The sequence below is a fragment of the Diadema antillarum genome, unplaced genomic scaffold, assembly GCF_040938485.1.
Source record: "Diadema antillarum isolate AM-2024a unplaced genomic scaffold, OU_Dant_1.0 scf00000174, whole genome shotgun sequence".
In the NCBI taxonomy this organism is placed as follows: domain Eukaryota; kingdom Metazoa; phylum Echinodermata; class Echinoidea; order Diadematoida; family Diadematidae; genus Diadema; species Diadema antillarum.
This window is the reverse complement of record NW_027271063.1, coordinates 670,887-692,426: the sequence shown is the minus strand read 5'-3', so window position 1 is coordinate 692,426 and position 21,540 is coordinate 670,887.

Genomic DNA, 21,540 nt, shown 5'->3' with positions numbered 1-21,540 from the left:
GGAGACCCATCCTGCTTTTTTTTTGTGTGTGTAAACTGTGATATGCCTCTTTAATATATCGTAATGCCTTTGAATTTAGCTGTGATACGACAAACTAAGTTATTCAGCGAGAAAGGCACGCTGGTTATTAAAGATTTCTCCGTACTCATGAATAATAACCACATTCAAGCCTCACAGATCTACATCAAAAGCACTCAAGATGATGCGCACGCTTCAACTTCCTTCGCTTGCAATTATCGGCAAAACAGCAGCATGTGGGCTCTTAAACAGACTATGGAAGCCAAGCTTGACAATCAATACTACATGCTATATTCTGCATAATCCTGCTTATAATGTCGCTTGCAACAAAAAGCAAAATCAAAAGGCTCCAGAGCAAACTTTATTGCAACACAACTAATATTTGATACAACAGATGCAATGTAAAATTCTTCTTTTTGTTTTTTCAATGTCAACAATTTCTGCACAATGTAGATAAAAAAACGTAAGTCTGGATTTGTGTGAGGTGAATGGAAGAATCATTAGAATGATTAGCTTTTATGATCACTGGCCAACGAAACCATGTGAAACTCTTGAATAAATTCCATATCTTTATTGTATTTCTTGTTTAAATTCAAGGTGTGATTTTGATGAAACCAGAGCATACAATTCTATGAGGAATTCAAAGTTTATTTGATGAAAATCGGTTTTGAAATGGTTTATATATTTGAAATAAGCAGAGTGATTGTAATAAAATGTGGGACTCACCTTTTATAAGGACCTCTGCTTTGGGATATTTTAGCCATTTCAAAATTGATTTTCATCACATAAACTTTGAATTCCTCTTTAAAAGAAGTGTATGCTCTTTTCATATTTCATAAGACATTTTCAAAAGCAATTCAAAGTTTACTTGGTAAAACTCGGTTTTGAAATGGCCTATACTTTTATATTAAAAAAAAAACAAAGTAAAGCAAAGAGGTCGTAATAAAAGGTGGGACCAACCTTTTACTAGGACCTCTGTTTTAGGGTATTTCAGCCATTTCAAAACCGATTTTCATCAATTTTTCATTATCTCACGCAAAATGTTGGAATCTTGAAGCCACATCTCAACCAAAATTATCTGACAATCCTAAAATGCACAAGAAAGGGCTCAGTGGAATAAGAGGCATCTTTGTAACTTATGCTAACGAGCCATTATGAATGAACAGGAGAATGTCCTTGAACAGATATGTAAGAGCACAAAAACAACCAAAAATGCTGTTTCTGGGATTCTATGGCTTAAGGGACCACTTTCATATGTGTGTGTATACTAAGGTACAGCATCTTTGAGAGGATCCTGAGATGGAGCGCTTTACCTTCTACGTACATGGTGGGGCCACGAGGAAAGCGTTACTCTCTTGAGAAATACGGTAATTCTTTCTGCCGAAAGCCAATTTGGAACTAGTTCTCAAATTCCAGGATGATGTTCGCTCTTTAAAGTCCGCTAACCTTTGCATACCTGTCTTGTTTGGATACAGACTCCTTTAAGTGTAGTCTTCGCTTTGAGATCAAAATGAAATCTACCTGTCAATCACACTAGATCACATTCCATGGTTATGTCTATCCCAGGTTCAACATTATTCAAATAAAAGAAGTAATATCAAACATACAGAACTTTAGATGTTTCACTGAAACGGATCAAAACATATTTTCAATTAAAAAAAAAATGATAATGATGCAATTTTATCAGTCAATGGAGTGGTATTAAATTTGATATAGTTTGAATGCTGCAGTTTCTTAATTTTCAAGACCCCCCCCCCCCCCCCCCCCCCCCCTCCCCATGGGCTCAATTGCATCTCTAATGCGGGCATCACACCACCCTTTTAAAAACAAAAATGAAATTTGCAATTGTATATGTACATGTGCATGTGCCATATGTCTTCAAGGACAAGAATTGGGGTTGACGTACCACAGGATTTGTACCAGTCAATAAAAAATAAAGATAATTAATAAATGAATAAATAAACCACAAACCAAAGAGGCAAAAGGAAAGATACAACAACAGTACTTGTACAGTGTACTGTGCACTACAAACAGCATCTTCATCCCCCTAGTTTAATATGTGACCGTGCACCTCAAAACGAACATAAAGTCGCACACACTGATTTTGCGTGAGGACTGAAAATAAGTGAAATGGGTCAACCTAGCCGAACTTGACTTTTTCATATTTTCTGAAAGAACGGGTCTTCTTTTACATTATGCTAAAATTTGGTATCACAAAACGGGCAGGAAAGTGTGTTTTTTTAGCAGTTTATCTCAAACATTTTTGGTAGAATAGTGTGATTAGGTGTGTCTTTAGAATCCCTTTTTCCATTTCTGAAAAACCTTGTCCACACTCTTCACTTTCAACTCTAATAACTTTTGAAAGGATAGTGCTACTGCTTTGAAAGTTGGTATTAATTATGGACAGAATGTGTTAATGAGGCATGCTTAGTTTCAGTTAAATCTGATAATCCCTTCATTGTTGTTACTCTGGTGGTTAACTTCCTGTTTTTTTGTCCCATTCATCGCACAGCCAGCACGGTTTGGTAAAGATAAAGCGCTTGAATAGACACTGTACGTCAGAGCCTCTTTTCTCAGTTCACACTTTTCCTGAGTTTGTGCTTTCTTTCCAATATTTAGATAGGTTAGGAGAGTCCATATGATTTGAGTTATACATCATTTTAAAGCTTAAAGTCTGCTCTTTCAGAATATGGTTTGAACTAAAAATTCATGTCTGGCGACTTTTTGTTTGTATTGAGGTGCAGGGTCACATCACCAACTTGTATGATTAGTATGAAATGTGCTTGCATATATGCATACTTGAAATACAATACTTTTATTATTTAATAAATAGATCTGGAGATGGCAAAATTTGTCACCTAACTTGTGATATGTACACTACCATGTACATTTGTACCCTTTATAGGCATTTGAAAATGTTATACATTACCACAGGAGAAGAAATGACCAAGAGTATCCTACCTATATTTTAATAATGAATATTGTGGAGAAATACAAATTATGAAAACAAAACACAAATTAACTATTAAAAGGCAATTGAATGCATTCACAGTCTGGGAAGGCAGTCTGAATACAAAGATTCAGTATACATTGTAGTTTGATAAAGATTTGTTTTTGCCCTTCGATACACGGACCAGATTGGAGATGGGACAACCAGCTCAATCAAGGGATAAGGTCATGCTGGATAAGCAGAGATATTCAATCAAGATTACACCCCATTCGTCCTGTAGTCAGATGCAGTCTAGCCAAGCTTCTTCACTGGCTTTAGTGCTACAACCCACACACTGTCGATCTCTAAAGTACGTACCTTTCACACAGAAAAAATTAACAACAACAGACGGCATTCATTAACGTGTAGACAAAATTATTCTGTGCCAATTGAATTATTTTTTACGAGTGTGAAAGGAAACTTGGGCGACACTTTGGCATAAACAACGATCTCACAGCAGGTTTGGCCAGCCTTCGTTGGTCTAGAAGTATTTAGCAGGCCAGCTTTGCCTGATTCACGAGGTGGAATTGTAGTTTAACAATTTGACATCTCACAGACAAATGACGAGGTGAAGCTCGTATTCACTTTTGTCAGATACTCTTTGCATATTTAGTTGCATGTTAATTTTATGAATCTACAGGCCATAGTGTCTGTGACACAAATGCTACATGGAAAGTCGTTTTTACAGTTAGTGGTTGGTGGGGAAAATCATGTCAGTGGATGTACGCATGTTCACACCATAACTCTGAGAACGTTTTTAACAAGGAACACACTTCAGATAGCTGATTTGCAAACGTGATTGTCTGCAAGTGTGAAACACCGCCAAGAGGATCGGGATTGATTTTACGCCAAACGTTTGCCATTCATTTGCCACAGCCACTGAATCTCTGAAATGGGGCCCTCGGCCGATGCATTCTAATCAGCCAGCCATCTATTGTAATGGTTGGAGACTTTGGAAACCTCGAGAACACGTACACGTATCCCTCCTACATCGTCAAGCTGTTGGTGCCTAGCGCGGCACTTAAGATAGATTGCTGATATACAGATGAGAACACCAGACATGTTTTAGTAACAGGGATCGATAAGATCGATGAAGCAGATGTGATTTTTTTTTCTTTTTTTTGGGGGGGGGGGGGGGGGAATTCACAAGAGGAAGTGATCTTAAGGATGCAGACGTTGAATTATCGAGAAAAGCAACTTCATGTCTGAGCTGACTTTGGTAAATTAAGTCAATTCGATCAACTGAATGAGAGAAATTTGTATAAAAAGGATTATCTCCGAAAAGTAATGTTTTATAATTTTTGCTCGAATACAAGTAGTTCAGTCAAGCACCCCATTCAGACAAACTCGAAGAAAAAAAGGCATTCCCCATCTCAAAATATTTTACATTGACATATTTTCCATGTTGAAAGTTTGTATACAACAGAGCTGACTCATGGACGCACAATGTATGCATGACATCATGTAGAAACAGATTAAACTTTCCTTCCCTGTCCCGTTTGTATCATATTTTTATAGTTAAATATCTGACTGTATAAAAACTCAATACTTATAGTCATCCTGGTTTGAATGTATCACATTCTCTTCTTAAAACCTAAAGCTGCATCATGTTTATATCAGTTCCATTCAAACACACCTAAAATTTAATAGCAATTTATAAGAAAATACATTTTTATATCCTGATGCGAAAATCAGTCCATAATGACTTTTCTCAAACTATCACAATAAACTGCCTCGCATGGCACGTGTGAACAACACCCGAAGAACCCATCGATTACAACAATCCCATTACGCTCCTCCCCACACTACGTCCACACACTCGGGTGCCCGGGGTCACACTCTGATCATTGTTCAGGCATGCGCGGTCTGGAGATTCCAGGCGCTCTATTTTTTTCGGCCGAGTGTGAACGGAGGCAAATACAAAGTTGATTCCTGTATGGCAACACGAAAAGCCGTCATTGCTCCTGAGTGTGAAAGTATCAATGGCTTTCATGTGGAAAATTCAGAGAGAAATGCAGTCAGGATTTCCAACAATTACAGTGATGGAATGAGTACACTGCTTTTCAGTGATAGCCTACCAAGACAGATGGCTTGGAGGGGGAGGGGGGACCTGATTACTACTGGAAATTAATTAAAGTCAGCTGCTGAGTGGGAAATATGGATTGTGAGGGAGGAGGAGCTGAAAAAACAACAACAACAAAAGAAAAAAACAAGGAAAAAGCATCCAGCAATGCAGGGGGAGATAAAGTGGGTCGTAAGACTGTGCAAATGGCTATAGGCTTGAAATGAAATTGGTTTTGCTCTAAGTATTAAAGGGAAGACGGGCACAGCCGAGTATAACTTGAATAGATACACGGTACAGTGGAGGAATATACTCGAAAATAAAGTTCTTTCACAATATATTCCTGCGGGTAACGTATATGAAAAGCCACCTGTTTCTGCAGGAAATTAGAATTATATATATCTTTCTGTGAACCTGATGGTATCTGACTGAAGAGGAGAGGGGAGAGATATGTGAACTATTAGCACGACCAGGAGAGATTGGGGGAATTGATCAATTATATAAATTTGTGGCATAAAACTAGATGAAAATACAGCAGCATGAAATGCTGTTCGTGTATTACATTATGACTTATATGTATTCCTTTGGGATCAATATTCAAGGAGCGAGTAAATAAATAAGATTATTACCTATATAAGGTAGTTTCACTGGGCAATTGTAGCTGGTATTTTGCTTGGTTGGGAAATCACCAGTTTCCAGCGGGCAATATTAGCGGGTATTTTTCTTCTTCAGGGCTTTGCCATTAACTTTACATGTAAACACTCTGGTCAATCACCAAGAGAAAATATGCACTTCATATGCCACGCGCACTCAACAATTACAAGCGCACTTACAAGCGCATAATTTTGTCAATCATTTTTGTAAACAACTTCAAGTGACCAGTTTTACGTATGTGTATGTTTAGTGTACACACGATGACTGTGACTGCAGCTTCTCATTCATCTTTCACGGAAAACAGTTGCCATTTGTGTGCTAAATTCAAGAGTCTGACAGTGTGTACACCACATCTGTTGACTTTCGAGGTATTGTATTAAACAAATGGTGTATGGTCTTTTATACTTTAAGTGGAATGGAACAAGATTTCGCACTCGGTGAAAGATGAGGTGCACTTCGTAGTCACATGTTGGTAATGACTTACAGGTAGGGAAGTAGGCCTAGGTTAGTGTGTGTAAGTGTGTGTACATACAGTAGGCCTTGGCCTATTTGCCTAATTTACCTGGGGGATAGGTAGTAATTATGATATTGACTGCCCTTTCTTTCGGGAGACACCAGAAAATATTGCCCGCACTGAAACTATAGCCCTCGTCTCTGACTTGGGCAATATTCTTTCAGTTTGGGCAATATTTTCTATTATTATACATACAAGCCACTTTTTCGATACAATAAAACCATGTATCAATATTCCTGCAAGGGGTTTGCTTAATGACATACAATATTGTTAGCATAACACCTGTCCTATGCATTTTACATTACCCGTATCAATGGAGAAAAAGAGTACAATATTGTTTCCAATATTGTACTCTGCTGTCAATATCGCACTCAAATGTTTCTTTATACGCTCACGCAGTATCGCTTGCAAAGAAAGCAAAGTGCAGTGGCATTGCGCGATGAGGTTGAGAAATGCGCGAAGAGGTTGAGAAATGTCATAGTAGTACACGTAAATCATCTGTGCTGTCTGCGGCAGTCGCTCGCTGATATGCATGTACTGTACTGTGTGTAGATACACGTCCGTATGCAAGTTGAAAAGTTAGATTTTTTAAACAATGATGAGTGAAACCCTTTTTAATTTTTTTTTTTTTGGAAATTGAATGCGGTGATGTCTTGGAAAGTGGTTTGTAAGTATAATAATAATAATAATGGATTTCTTTCGTGGTATATCAGATATATTGCATTCATCAACATGAATATTGCACCCGTCCTCGACTCGTGCAATATTCATGTTGATGAATGCAATATATCTGATATACCACTCAAGTGCATCCAATATTATATAAGTATCTCCCTCAAGGCCACAGTTATTATTGTATAAGTATTGATAATATATGGGCACCCTTCTTGATCTCTATCATCATCATGTGTTGATGCATCTGATTGATGGCACTAATAACCCTTTTTATGCCATGGACTTTGGACAGTGTATGAACAGCGCTTCGGGAATTTCTGTGCCAAATTATGGGCGTTCAAAGCACACAGAGGGATGAAATTTATGTCAGCAGCTGATAACATATGGTAATGTAGGGAAGATTCCACATCCAAACTTTCAATACTTGAATGTACCCATTTGAAGTTATCATTTGACCAGTAAAATCTCCTATTCTTTTCTTTTACCATCTTCTCTGCCTTTGTATTTGTAATTTGATTAGGATAATGCAGAGATGGGTTTTGAGCAGTAAAAATACAGAGCAAAGCAAAACAAAACAAAACAAAACAAAACAAAACAAAAATTACTAGTCAATGTCATAAACTTGGTAGCATGATTGCAAAGCCATTTAAGGAGGTCTGTGTAAGATGTAATAAGGTGCTTGGGAACACAGACTAAATTTAACTGACTGAAAAAAAAAATGAGGAAAATGATAATATAAAGCACACATGCTGTTAGGAGTCACAGTGTATTGAATTGAGGTAATATATCTGGGCATCTCTCAGGCTTATACGCTACCTTATTTCACTTCCTACCCGAGATGGACTTCATAAGACCTAACTAGCAAAGGGGAAAAAAAAACAGAGAGAAAAAAGTGCTGGGCAATTTGCCTTGCCACAAGAAATCACAACTAAACTCATATGAAGAGATCCTCAATAAATAACAACTAAACTTGCCAGAAGAGATTCTCATTGACCTATTGAGTCCCATTGAGATCTCGTTGGGAAATGTCACTTTAGATAGAAAGTTGTCCGTCCATCTCACAATTTGAAGTTAATTGAACCATACCAGTCGGTATGCATGTTGCACAGTCTTTATCAACAGAGCACTGTATCATCACATGATAGATGTTGTACAGTAAAATGTACTTGGAACCTGGTGAATACAGAGCCGGTGCATCAAAACATGCTATTCCTATCAAATAAAGTTTAAAGGCCAATAGAAACTATGCAATAGAAACCAGTAAAGAATGGCTTTATTTATTTATTCCTATATTCATTTCTTTATCATTTATTCATTTATTTATTTATTTATTCATTTATTTATTCATTCATTTATTTCTTTATTATTTCTTTATTTCTTTATTATTTCTTTATTTCTTTATTCATTTATTTGCTCATTCATTTATTCAGTCATCTAATCTATTATTTATAGACCTATTTACATAATCCTATTCATCTTTCCATTCATTACCGGTAATTTATTAATTGATTTTTCTATCTATTTACTCATTTATTCATTCATTTAACAAAAATGCACTTTATATCATCTTGCAGGGTTTAAATATGTGTGATGGCACTCATTAAAATTAAACAAGGTATGACCTATCCATCTGTATACATGTATAGTACAACAGTGAACACACACAATACACACACACACACACACACACAAACTCTATTGTATGCAAAAACACACAACAATGTATGCTTGTTATCTGAGTGTGTGCACCCTCAAATAAATGTCTACCATGAAAGTCCCATTAATCACATAGTGGCCTGAAGCCATCATTTGACTGCGAGAAACCATAAAATCTTCAACTGCACAGAAGTGGTGTTGTAACGTCAGAATGGGGTTTCTTTTCATGGTCACGGTCTAATGACTTCGTTTCGCCTCATGTCAGAAAATCTTTGCAACATCGTGTCATAACTTGATTATGTGATACGTATAACATCACAGATATGTTCCTTTACATGTTCTATAAATCACAGTATAAATTGACTTTTTTTTTGGTGACAAACAGGGGGAAAAAGAATAATCTGTGAGCTGGCATCATACACAAACAAACAAACAAAATCACTAGATCAAGTTTGTGGGTGTGTGTGTTTGTTTGTTTGTTTGTTTATTTGTTTTAAGGGCACAATCAGAACTTGTGAGAGTAAATTCTAAGCTTTGAAATGATTTAGTCAATCATCAATCCTGGCCATTCCCTGCCCATTAAAAGCAAGTTTTAGAAATTCAAAGCAGCTGGGATATTACAGTACTTTTTAGAAACTTACTACTGCATAAAGTATAAGGTCTATCAAAGTGAATACTCACGCACACCTTATTGCACAATATCCACAACAAGAAAGGGATTAAAAATTCTGAAGCTACCAATATATGTGTATTATTTGATTTACATGGAAATTGACTTGGTATTAAGGAAACATCTTGAACTCATCATTACAAGGCATGAGTGTTACTGCTGACTCTCTTTTTCTTTTAATTCTCTATAGTTTTTCTTTGTTAAAAACCATGTGCTCGTTTGTTTTGGTATGTCAGGTATTCTTTCAATGGAAAGGGAAAACAAATTTCCGACCAAGAAAACAAAGAAATACATGAGACTATAAAAAAAAACCTGTTAAAAATACTTTTCCCTAATCTTTACTGCTTCTTAAGTTAAGAATCCTATAAATAAGGAGTCAGTACCATTTTAAAAAATACCAGAAGCCATAGAAAAGGGGAAAACAATACATTCATTTTCTTTGTTGCTGGTACTGCATTTTTAAATGCACTTCTCTATTTCAGGAATCACAAAATGAGGGATTCTGTGTAACTAGAATATAAAAAAAAAGTTACTTTAGAAAGTGTAAACCATTGCTGCTGCGAAATACAAGCAATAACTGAACACTTCCTTTAAAGCCTACATGTCTTTCCAATACACAGCCCGAGAGAGCTGGCGAAATGATTTCTGCACATTTTTGCAATGCTGAATTGTAAAGGCCACTGATATGCTGTCTGACGTTGTGTGCAGACTGCGGTCGTTAGTCGAGGGCCATAGATTATGATACTTGTCACAGGAAACCAAAAACCATGACAAGATACACATGCTCCAAGCGACTCACTCTGAATCTTTCATGCATCTTCAATTTTGAGAATCTACTTCATGATAGTAGTCATTTGAATGACTGTGAGATCATGCCACCATTTAGCTTTCAATCAAAAACTTTATCATTCTTTTTATTTCTATGGCAGACTGCAACATGATGCCTGCATCTGTACGCAAGTAATAAAGTTCCTGCATGACTGAGGAATTTAAGTCAATGTTTAATAAATGGAATGTGTATATATTCCAATCATAAATGTTCTTATGCCGATTATTATTATTGGATTAAAAGACAAGATATAAAAAGAAAGAAGCCATAAATATATTGTTGACAAACTACAAATGAAGCAAGAAATTATGAAGAATGTATTAAATATAAATATGCACTTTGACTTCTAGTCAAAATGGTATAACTTCAGTCCTCAGCTGTTGTGCACAAGTTAGTCGACCAATTGAAATCAAATGCTGAATATGTCAGATACTTTTCAGGGTTCATATTATCAATTGAATATATATCTGCTGATCCCAACATGAATGCAACGTGCATGCATATGATTCTCTGTTCATCACCTTATTCCAAGATAGCGAATTTGACCATTGTGCTCACAAAATTTGGGGAAGTCCCAAAATTTTTGTGAATATATGCTGTCGTCCTACATACACACGCATGCATGCATGACACGCCATCAATTATTCAGAAATTTCCAATTATACTGGATTTTTGTTTTTTGAATGATGAATTATGTGAATATTTTGTCATGACAAACTACGTATATCTTATATCATATTAAAGCAACGGATATGCAAGGAAGTTTATGTTGACATAATACATACACGTTAAGACTGCAGTCATAACCTTAACAACCTGAAGTCTGCGGATTATCATGAGCCGGATTCTGGGTCGATGAATTGGATGTCACTTCTAGTTATTCACAAGATGGGTCATTTCTATGAAAACCCATCAACGAAACTCTTGAGAGTGGAGATACTGAGCTAGAAGAGAAGTTTACGGTTGATGCGTGCTTCAGATCATTGACAGCAAAATTGTCATTTGATGGGCAACATATAATGTTGGGTGGGGGAGGGCGAAGGGGGGAGGGTAAGGGGGAGGGGAGGTGGGAAGGAGGGTGGGGGAGAGTGGGTGGGAAAGGGGGACTGAGTGAGGGGGAAAGGGGGATGGAGAAGGGAGAAGAGGTAGGGAAAGGAGGAAAAGGGGAGGGGAAAGATAAGGGGGAGAGGAAAGAAGGTAAAAGAGAAGGTGGAGCGGGGGAAGGAGAAAGGGGGAAAGGGGAGGCACAAACAACTATGCTGACTTGTTGCTTTAAGACTTTTAACATGATTCCTGGACAGTCAGCACATTCACCCTTTGAATGAGACCAGGCAAAAAGTTTAACTTGCCAAACTTTTGCATCAGCATTCATAAATCCCCCAGCCTTCGCCTATTAAATTGTGATGTCAGCTAGCCCATGGATTCAAGTATGGCAATGCACATCACAGTCAAACAGGAAACCATGGTGACACAATAGTTAGAGGGGCAATTAGGTAATCTCTATCAATTGACATTTAGTCTCTAGACATCACCACCAATTAATGAAGAGATTACTCCAGCATAAGCTGTTATTTTCACGAGGGTTTAATTTTTGAGATTTTTGTGAATCACAGTCAGATCACGAATTTAACAACACATTGAAATGTTGCGTTGCGCTTAGGTAATACTGCATTTACGATACCGTAGGTTTCAATTTGCGAAAATAACATCTTGCAAAAATAACATCTCGCGAAAATATCTCTGAACTCCTCATTCGCCAAAATATCTGTATGCAAAAATAACAGCTTTATATACAGTATATATGTGTTGCAATCAGCGAGCATAAGCACAGTGTAGACTAAACCCCTTGTTTCCACTGGCAAAGACATGGCAGGAAACAGTTTGAAAGTAGTACACATGCTAGTAAAAGGATTTACAGCAGTACGAAAACCATACAAAGAGACAGAGAGAGAGAGAGCAACGCAGAACATATGATTTCTGTCGCGGTCTTTGGAAAAAAAGAGAACGTGATGGCGGTGAAATCCCGTAATTCCTGATCACGCAAATGGTGTCTCCTCTGGCTCGTTTCCACTTGAAAACACACACACAAAAAAAAAAAAACAGGCAAACAAAAATGCAACGGTAGAAAACAAGGCAAGTCTTGGGATGACGGCTGAAGCCAGCACAAACTTTTACCCTTTTTACAAGCCAGCACAATGAAAATTCTTCGTTCTGTAGAAGAAAAAAAGAATGGAAATGGCAGAAAGACGACTACATTTCTAACTTCATAACATCCTCTGAGAAAAGGCCAAACAAGAATCAGGCAAGCTACTCCATTCCAGAAATAAGGATAATCCAAATTGATTGTTCCATTTCCCAAGTCGATGATATCTTCCCACGACAGGGATCCAAACTTCACTGCGATCAACAGAGAATGAAAAAAAAAATGCTGCCATACAATTCGCGTAGAATGACACACAAAAAAGAGGAAATATGTGATGACACTGCAGAAACATGGAATTTTGATTCAATCCCAGCTGCCAAACAATTCAGATTTCTTTCTCCGAGGCGAGGTAACGTACTTCGTCTGACGCACGGTCACGGATGAGTGGGAGAGAAAAGATGCCCGTTCTTTTTTTCGCAGGTAGCGATTTCTGAGACGGTCGCTCTCGAGTCTCGACTGCACAAACTCCGACGAGAGCTTCCCCTCCTCAAGAGCTCACCACGGCGCGAGATGAACTCAGTCAATCACAACGAGCAACTGATCTCATGAGAAATAGGGTAGACTGTGGAGAGAAGTGATATATACCTTCCCCCATCTCTCCCTTTCTCTCCCACTCTCTCTACTCTCTCCCCTTTCCTCGCCTGCTCCCTCTCTCTCCCCATCTCTCCCTATCTGTCTCTCTCTCACTCTCATTCTCTCTCCTGCTCTTTATCTCTTTCTATCCATCTCTTTCCATAGATCTACACTTGTACCTACCTTAAAGTCTCTCTTTATCTACTGCTCTTTCTACCTTGCTCTCTTGTTCACTCTCTCTCTCTCTCCCCCTCTCTCTCTCATCAGCTCCTGATGTGAAACTACTGGCCATGAAACACACTAGTCTTGTCCGCTCAGACCCTTAAAGTGAAGGCATTCTTCTTAAATGCAAAATTCTATGCAACAAGCAATTGGAAATGACCGGCACAACACGACCAAACACAGCTGGAGGTTTCCTCTAGAGGATGAATTGAAGCCAGTCAGTAAAACTATTTAAAACAAACACACAAAGAAAGCATCGAGGCACTGTCTCAAGTGAGATGTCCATATTTTGCACTGGTACAGCTACAGTTGTATATACAGTATACTGCAGACGAACTGTTAAGTAGAAGCAGACCAGGGAGTGTGAAATGAGTCTAGAATCTAGACTGCTGCATTTGCCCAAAGTGATTTTATCATCTTAGGTTACTCTTTGCTATGACCCCACCCCCAAAAAGCATGCATCATTCAGTTTTAGCCTCCTTTAAAAAACACACTGCCTGCAGATGGCCTGTAGCAGTGCATAACATTATCAAGTGGGGTCTGTCTTTAATAACTCAGATTTTCTGAAGTGGTCTGACTAAAGTGCAAATCTTTCCATATCATAGCATTAATCTGGTAGGGTGTGGTTCTTATCATTTTGCTTTGTTTTGTTTCTTCTTAAGTGGTTTGACTGCTGATTATGTAAATATTTTTACATCAGCCATCAAAATATCACAAAGCAAGGTCCTACTATTTCTACTACTCAAGTAGCTTGACTGATGTGTGAATCTTTTGATCAGACAATTCTTTCATAGCCCCCATACTCTTGTTGTTGTTGTTGTTGTGAGTTGGGGCTTAAATGACATTAACGTTACAAACTATACACGTATATGGATGAATTGCATTATGCTCAAAACCCTCAGTTTCTCATGAAAGGATATCAACTGAACTATTTTACATTTCCAATCTCCTCCTTGGAAGAGTTTGATGCCTCAATGGTGGTAGATTTTATCACTTCATGAAAAACAGTACATTCTCTTTGATAATTGAGCTACAAGTGTATTGCTGCATCTTATAGGAAATGCTGAGAACTGTCAAGGTGGGGGCATGGAAATAGTATGGGCAGGGCAATGCAATATAAATGCTGAAATTTTCACAGTCAATTCATTTTTATGTATTTTGAATTACTTTTGCCTAGTGCAACTTCTAAAACCCTAAAACGTATCTCCACAATTTCCCTCTGCACATTTTGAATGGGTTGACAGTTTAAATAAACAGCCTGAATTCAAGAACCCATGAATATGTTTTTGAGCCACTCAGCTAAAAATCAATGAAGCAAAAAATATTGACATTAACAGTTTTACAGAATAAAGGCTATGAAAGCACACGGACCGAGACATTCAACATTGATCTCCCAGTTTAAAAAAAAAAAATAGAAGAAATTTAGCACTGAGTGGTCTATTACACATTTAAAGGGTGTGTTCAGTTCTGGTCGAGGTGAGGACTTAGCTTTTAACGTTTTGTGAGATATTCAGAAACCACTCTATGAGATGTCAAAGAGCATGTAATTCTAAGCGGTATCAAAAGTTTATTTGATGAAAATCGGTTTTGAAATGGCTGAGATATCCAAAAACAATGTGAAACAAAGAGATCCTAATAAAAGGCGTGGCCTGTCGCCTTTTATTATTATCACTCTTTTTTTTTAAATCTCAGCCATTTGAAAACCAATTTCATCAAATAAATGTTGGATCCTTCTTAAAATTACATGTTCTATCATATTTCATAAGAGATTTCTCATTATCTCACATACCTGTAGGAATGGTATAAACTTGAATCCCCACCTCATCCAGCACTGTACAGTCCCTTTAATCTCATGTTTTGCTTTACTGATTTGATTTCTTTAACCACTTCAGTTTTCTTTATTTACAATATTTGAGTCTCAGAATGGGGGAAAGAAAAGAAAAACCGACACAGAATACATCCTAAATATTGCCATTGCCTCCAGAATGAAACTAATATACAGTGTGTGATGAAGAAACTGATATTTGCAAATATCACAACTATCAAAACAACAGGAAAGAAAGGTTTGTGTTTATGTATGGTACTTCTTTGAATTCCGCAGGGAATTGATATTCCCGAGTGCATTTTTTGAAAAACAAATAACGCAACAGGGAAGAATAACAGCTTTCTGTTTCTGTACATTTCTCATTTGTTTTGTTTGCTGAAAAGGGAAATACACATACATTTTTATCACATGTACAAATGTGTAGAAATGTGCAATGTATGTGTACACGTACTAGCTGTGCATGCTTGCGTATTTGTGTGTTTGTGTGTGTGTGTGTGTGTGTGTGTGTGTGTGTGTGTGTGTGTGTGTAAGTGTAATGGAGTGGGGGAGCTGTACATGCAGAACATGTTGTGTTTGTGTATCTTGTGCATAAAGGGGTACTTGCGTATAGATCTCTTGTGAAAAAGGAAGGGAATTTACGGACAAGATTTGTTCAATATTGACGTAGGGAAAGATCATGTGTATGCATGCATCTAGGCTGCGGGAGAGGAGAAGGAATGTGTGTGTGTAACTTAGATGTATGTTTGCATGTGAGGGATAGGTAGCATTTCAGTGAAAGGGGAATAACTGGACAGTATTATTGTTGAACTGTAGATTTAGAGCAAACTCACAAACACACACACCAAAAAAAAAAAAAAGAAATATAATCATGAGTGTCGTTTACTGATGTGTGTCTGCAAACGTAGATGCTAAATCATATGTCCCAATAAAGAGAGAGAGAAAAGAACAAAAACTAAACTGTAATCAATAGCAGTGAAATGATCATGTCAATTCTCCCTATCGCATATAGCTCTCTGAATCTGAACGTGGGTGGCGCTCTAATTTTTTTAACCTTTAATTCTTGGGATATAAACTTCACAAACGCGCTATGTGTAAATGTACACTTTTATGCACATTGAACGCCAAAGTACCAGTATTCACAGATCGTATGAAACGTCTTATAATCTGTCGAATAATAGAGTTATTTTCTAATCTGTAACTTTAAATTTGATGAATGGGATTCTTCTGTGAAGCGGCCCAATGCTGGGCCGATGATGCAAAAAAAATGAAATTATGGAAAATATCCATAGGTGAAGGACGTGACATGGGTAAGCCAAATAGTTCTGTGGGGTAAACCGCAAAACCAGAAGTGTACGTCCCAAGAGCGATCGATCAGATATCGGTATCGCAAGGTGATATTGCTTGATATCGGCTATATGCGATAGGGAGAATTAGAAGTGGGGTCTGCGGAGGGAAGACTACAGTTGGATATTTTTCTTTCCCAGAATCCCATCCGCTGCCACCCCCCCCCCCTTCCCTCCTCTAGCATCTTCTAGGGTATCAGCTCAATGAAACCCCCACTCGGATGAGATGGCACAGGAGAGGGCGTCTGGAAAATCCTGGCTTTCTATGGGCAGTCCCGCCCCCTGCAGGATTTCAAGAGCCGATGTCCCAAATATTGCATCGGTCTTGTTTGCAAATCTTTTGGATCCCGTCTAGCATTGTGCATGTGTGTGTGTAAAATGTACAGCTGTATGTACGTGACAAGGGTAGATCAAGGAATTCCGTAAAAGGTGGAGGGGGCGCAAAGCAAGGGAGTGAGGTGGAGGGTGTGTCCTCCCTCCCTCGGTTGGAAGATTTTTTAGATCTCTGTTGGTCATCATGCCATTTCATGCATACTTTTGGTATAAAAAACAAACAAACAATAACTAAATTTACAGAAGGGTGCGCGCCCGGTGCACGCCCCCCCCCCCCCTCGATCCGTCACTGGGTTAATAGTGTGTGTGTGTGTGTGTGTAGACCTATGTGTGACATTAGGTTAGCTGCTTGCTGCACACTATAGGATCTACCACTTCCCCCCGCCCCTCCTTTTACAACACAGCAAACACTGTAAATGCTTCTCTTCATTTTTCACAAAGGTCTGATCATCTTGTAAATCTCATAAATCACAGTTGGGCCATGAATTTACACAATATGCCATTAATGTCAAATTACAAAATCAACATCTTGTGAAAATGTCTGTGACCTCATCATTTGAAAAAAAAAAAAAAAATCTGTCCTTAAAAATAAAAAATAGCAACTTTAACAGTGTGTGATAAATACACAACTCACAAAAAGTGTACTCTGCTTGTCTCCAAAATGACACTTTGCAATACTTTCAGCAAGGAATACTTCTCTGTTTAGAAATGTTTCAAAATGTCCTAATACTTGAATATAGGGAAAAATAACCACATACAAATATTTGTGTGATATTGAAACATGCCCAGAAATACATTCATAGATAAGCAAAATTATGAGCAAGCAACCTTGGTAAATTCAGCCCACTGTAAAAGATCAACTGCACAAAAGTGTTATTTTCTCTTATATCATAGTCTTTACTATAACATGTTCTGTAATACACATGAATATATACATGTGTGTATAGAAGCACTGGTAATATGTGACCCTGCACCACAAAACAAACAAAAAGTTGCCAGACATGAATTTTTAGTTAAGACCAGATTCTGAAAGAGCTGACTCTAAGCTTTAAAATGATGTATAACTCAAATCAAATGGACTCTCCTAACCTATCTAAATATTGGAAAGAAAGCACAAACTCAGGAAAAGTGTGAACTGAGGAAAGAGGCTCTGAAGTACAGTGTCTATTTAGTAAAGCGCTTAATCTTTACCAAACCGTGCTGGCTGTGTGATGAATGGGACAAAAAACAGGAAGTAAACCAAAGGAGTAACAACAATGAAGGGATTATCAGATTAAACTGAAATTAAGCATGCCTCATTAACACATTCTGTCCATAATTAATGCCAACTTTCAAAGTAGTAGCACTATCCTTTCAAAAGTCATAAGACTTGAAAGTGAAGAGTGTGTACAAGGTTTTTCAGAAATGAAAAAGGGACTCTAAAGACACATCTAATCGTACTACTCTACCAAAAATGTTCGAGATAAACTACTATAAAAACACAATTTCCCGCCCGTTTTATGATCCTAAATTTTAGCATAATGTAAAAGAAGACTTGCTCTTTCAGAAAATATGAAAAAGTCAAGATCAGCTAGGTTGACCCATTTCACTTATTTTTAGTTCTCACGCAAAATCAGTGTGTGCGACTTTTTGTTCGTTTTGTGGTGCACGGTCACATACCGGTATGTGATACTGTAACTACAATAACATGTCCACATCTACATTTGATATCACTAGTCTGTTTTACAGTTTAATTTTCTTCAATATCTAGTCTCCTTCTTGTACAGGATGGAAAACAAATCATACACAAAACCACAAAATAGGTAACTAAGACTAGAAAGAACATGGCAGGTTGTTGCTGCTGTTGATTTTTTTTCTCCTGTCATTTCAACATGCCCAAACCTTTCCCGTAGCACAACTCCAGAGGGAGTACTTTTTTAATACTTTACACACAATTCTGACAATTAATCAATCATCCATAATCCATACATACAGATTTCCTTGTCTAGTATGAAGCCAGCAATATGTCTAGATCTACTAGTCCCCAATTTCAATCAATTACAAGACAGTTTAAGGGAAATTGCTTTTACACGAATCTCATTTGACCACATTAGCTTCACTGTATTGCTTTTCCAGTCACAGCCCAATCTATCAAGCTGCCTACTACATTCCTATGCCACAAGGCAATGGGGTTTATCACAACACAGGCCAACATAGTAAGATATGAAATCTTGTAGATACATGTATCTCAGTGATTCATTTTTCTTTTATTCAATTACATGTCCATCTCTGTCTCTGTCTGTCTGTCTGTCTGTCAGTCTGTCTGTCTGTATATACGTATGTCTGTATCACCATCTCTCCCCTTTCTTTCTCTCTCTCTCTATCTCTAGCAGTCTCCGTTGTTCAGACATACATGTACAATGTACACAGGCGACTCCTATTAGCAAAGTCTTCACAACCAACAGCCTTCTTTCATACATTGCAATTTCTTAACAGCCAAAAAAATAAAATTTATAAAGATAAAATGGATGATAATTTTGGGACCCCAACTTTTACTTTCTTTTGAGATTTGCACTATATCCATATTTGTTCATGGGAGTGCACTGTGTTACTAGAGAAGCTTAAAAAAGGCAGCAAGATGGCACCTTGTCTTTGGGATGAGACGGTAACATCTTGAAACTACCCCTTTTTCATTCTTAAAGGTGACTTGTCTGAACTCACCTCGATGCCTCCTTCAGGACGAGAAATATAAGATGTGAACTTTCCCACGCATAAGCAGGACTCCTCTTTCAGGAGAATAAAAGTGAAATACTGACTGCTTATAACTCCCCTGAAGTACCATCTTTAGGATAAAAATAAAGCAGGGAGACAACTTCTCCAAACTGACCTGGGTGCCTCATTTGAGACCTAAAGACACCTTGATGCTTTGGTGGATTGCAACAAGTCACCTTTTTACCTTCCAGAAGCAGCCAGTGAGATTATAAAATTCATCTCCTCCCACATCCCACTTGCTATTCTGTGTATTACACTACAGGCAACTCCCATTATAATGAAGTCCTTGGACAAATGGCAGTTTTCTTCCTTTATATCAACATTTTGTTATAGGCAAATCGTAAAGTATGTAAAGAGATAAAGACAATAATTTGGTAACCTGAAATTTTACCTCATTGCAACAAAAATTCCTGTGTTTGTTACAACGAGAATGCACTGATACTTTAGCCTTTGCCTTCACTCTACAATGGTAGGCAACGTCTGTACTTCTATAGCTGTCTTAGACCCTGTTTACAGAGCGGGGCTGGGCCGAGCCGCGGCCGAGCCTGGCCTCAATTGCAGGGCCGAGCCCCGCAATTTTGTCTGTTTACAGTGCCAGGCTCGGCCCAGGCTTTTAATACAAACCTTTCACTATTTTGTTGTAGTGGCGCTCTGCTTGTAAACAAAACAATTTAGTATAGTCTGGTTTCCAGACCCTTTGCCAGCTGGATTCCGTGGCGACGACACCTTTAACTATACTAGTTTTCGATGTTGAGGGGGCTACTATCCTGAATAGCGAAATAGTATGGGCAGAGGGTCTGGAAGCCAGACTAAATTTGGTACCGCATTTGGCCCAGTTTGCGTTTACACTGATAAGAGGCCGGGCTCGGCCACGGCCGAGTCCGGCCTTTTCGCTCACTGTAAATGGGGTCTATGACCAATCTTTCAAGATCTGTACTACACATCTCTCATCTATTACTTTAGAGTACTTTGCTTTAATCTGTACAAAGCAGAGTATTACGAAGTGTAATGAACTTTTATGATAAAGAGGCCATATGTTGACAGGTTCTGGGAGGGGAAAGGGTTGGGAGACAGGGGGCAGCTCCCTTTCTCAGGGAGGCTGTTGCGATGGTTGGACTTACCTGGAAGGGGACTATAGTTTGGAGAGCTATCGTACATGTCTCTCTCCTTCTGTCTCCCCGTCAGCATCCTGGCTGGTGACACGGACTGTCGGTTTACATTGAAACCTGCATGGGAAAGCAAGCAGAGCATGTTGTAGTGATGCGACTTTACATAACCCTTCAAATGCTCTGAATGCCGATTGACAGAGAAAACCCCATAGCACTGTACACATTGTCTGTAGTCCCTGGCACAGAAAGGGTTAAAAAAAAATTCCACAAAACTTTGTACTAAAAATGACATCAAACTAGCCTTCTATTATGTAGCGTGTCATCCTTAGTGTGTGTATCTCACTGTATACCTTTGGTACTTCATGTGTTTCTACAGTACATTTTGCATGGAGGCACAATTCAATTATTGTTTTGTAATAGAGGAACATACATCTGACATTTTCTAGAGTGGCTCATTAAAAAGTAATAGCTACGGTAATTCTGAAGGACTAGATGAGTTTCACATTCTAATATCACTCTTCAATCTGCGATAGGGCGTCAAAGGAAACAGTCTTTGGTGTAGCTGTAACATAGAACTCAAATGCTACATGTTTACTGAACAAAAGTATCGCATCATGGCAAACATTTTCACATTCATAGAGGATTGGATCGACAAATTTATTCAGATATTGGTTTTCTTAGTATGAAGCCACTGTTTTTATTTTTTCCATCTTCTCTTTTTCCTTCTTCTTCCTCTTTTTCTTTTTCTTCTCCACATGATCTTTTCCACATACACATAATGCTTTATGCAGTACATTGTGCTACCTTATACACCCATATCCTTGTCCACAGAATACAATCTACATGTAGATGAGAACGCTCATCTTTGCTTTGTAGTTTGCGTTGAGTGATTAGGATGTTTATGAGATATAGGATTGAGAAGTTACGGTATCTATATAAAACATCAAAAAGAGCAGGATGGCAATCTAATACTACTGCAAACTTCTGTCAAGAAAATCACTCCGAAGAAAAGATGTATACAGTATTGCTTTATGTATTACAAAAAAAAATGAAACGAAAGAAATTATGACTGTCACAAAATCTAGTTGTCTACATGTTTAATAGATAATAGTTT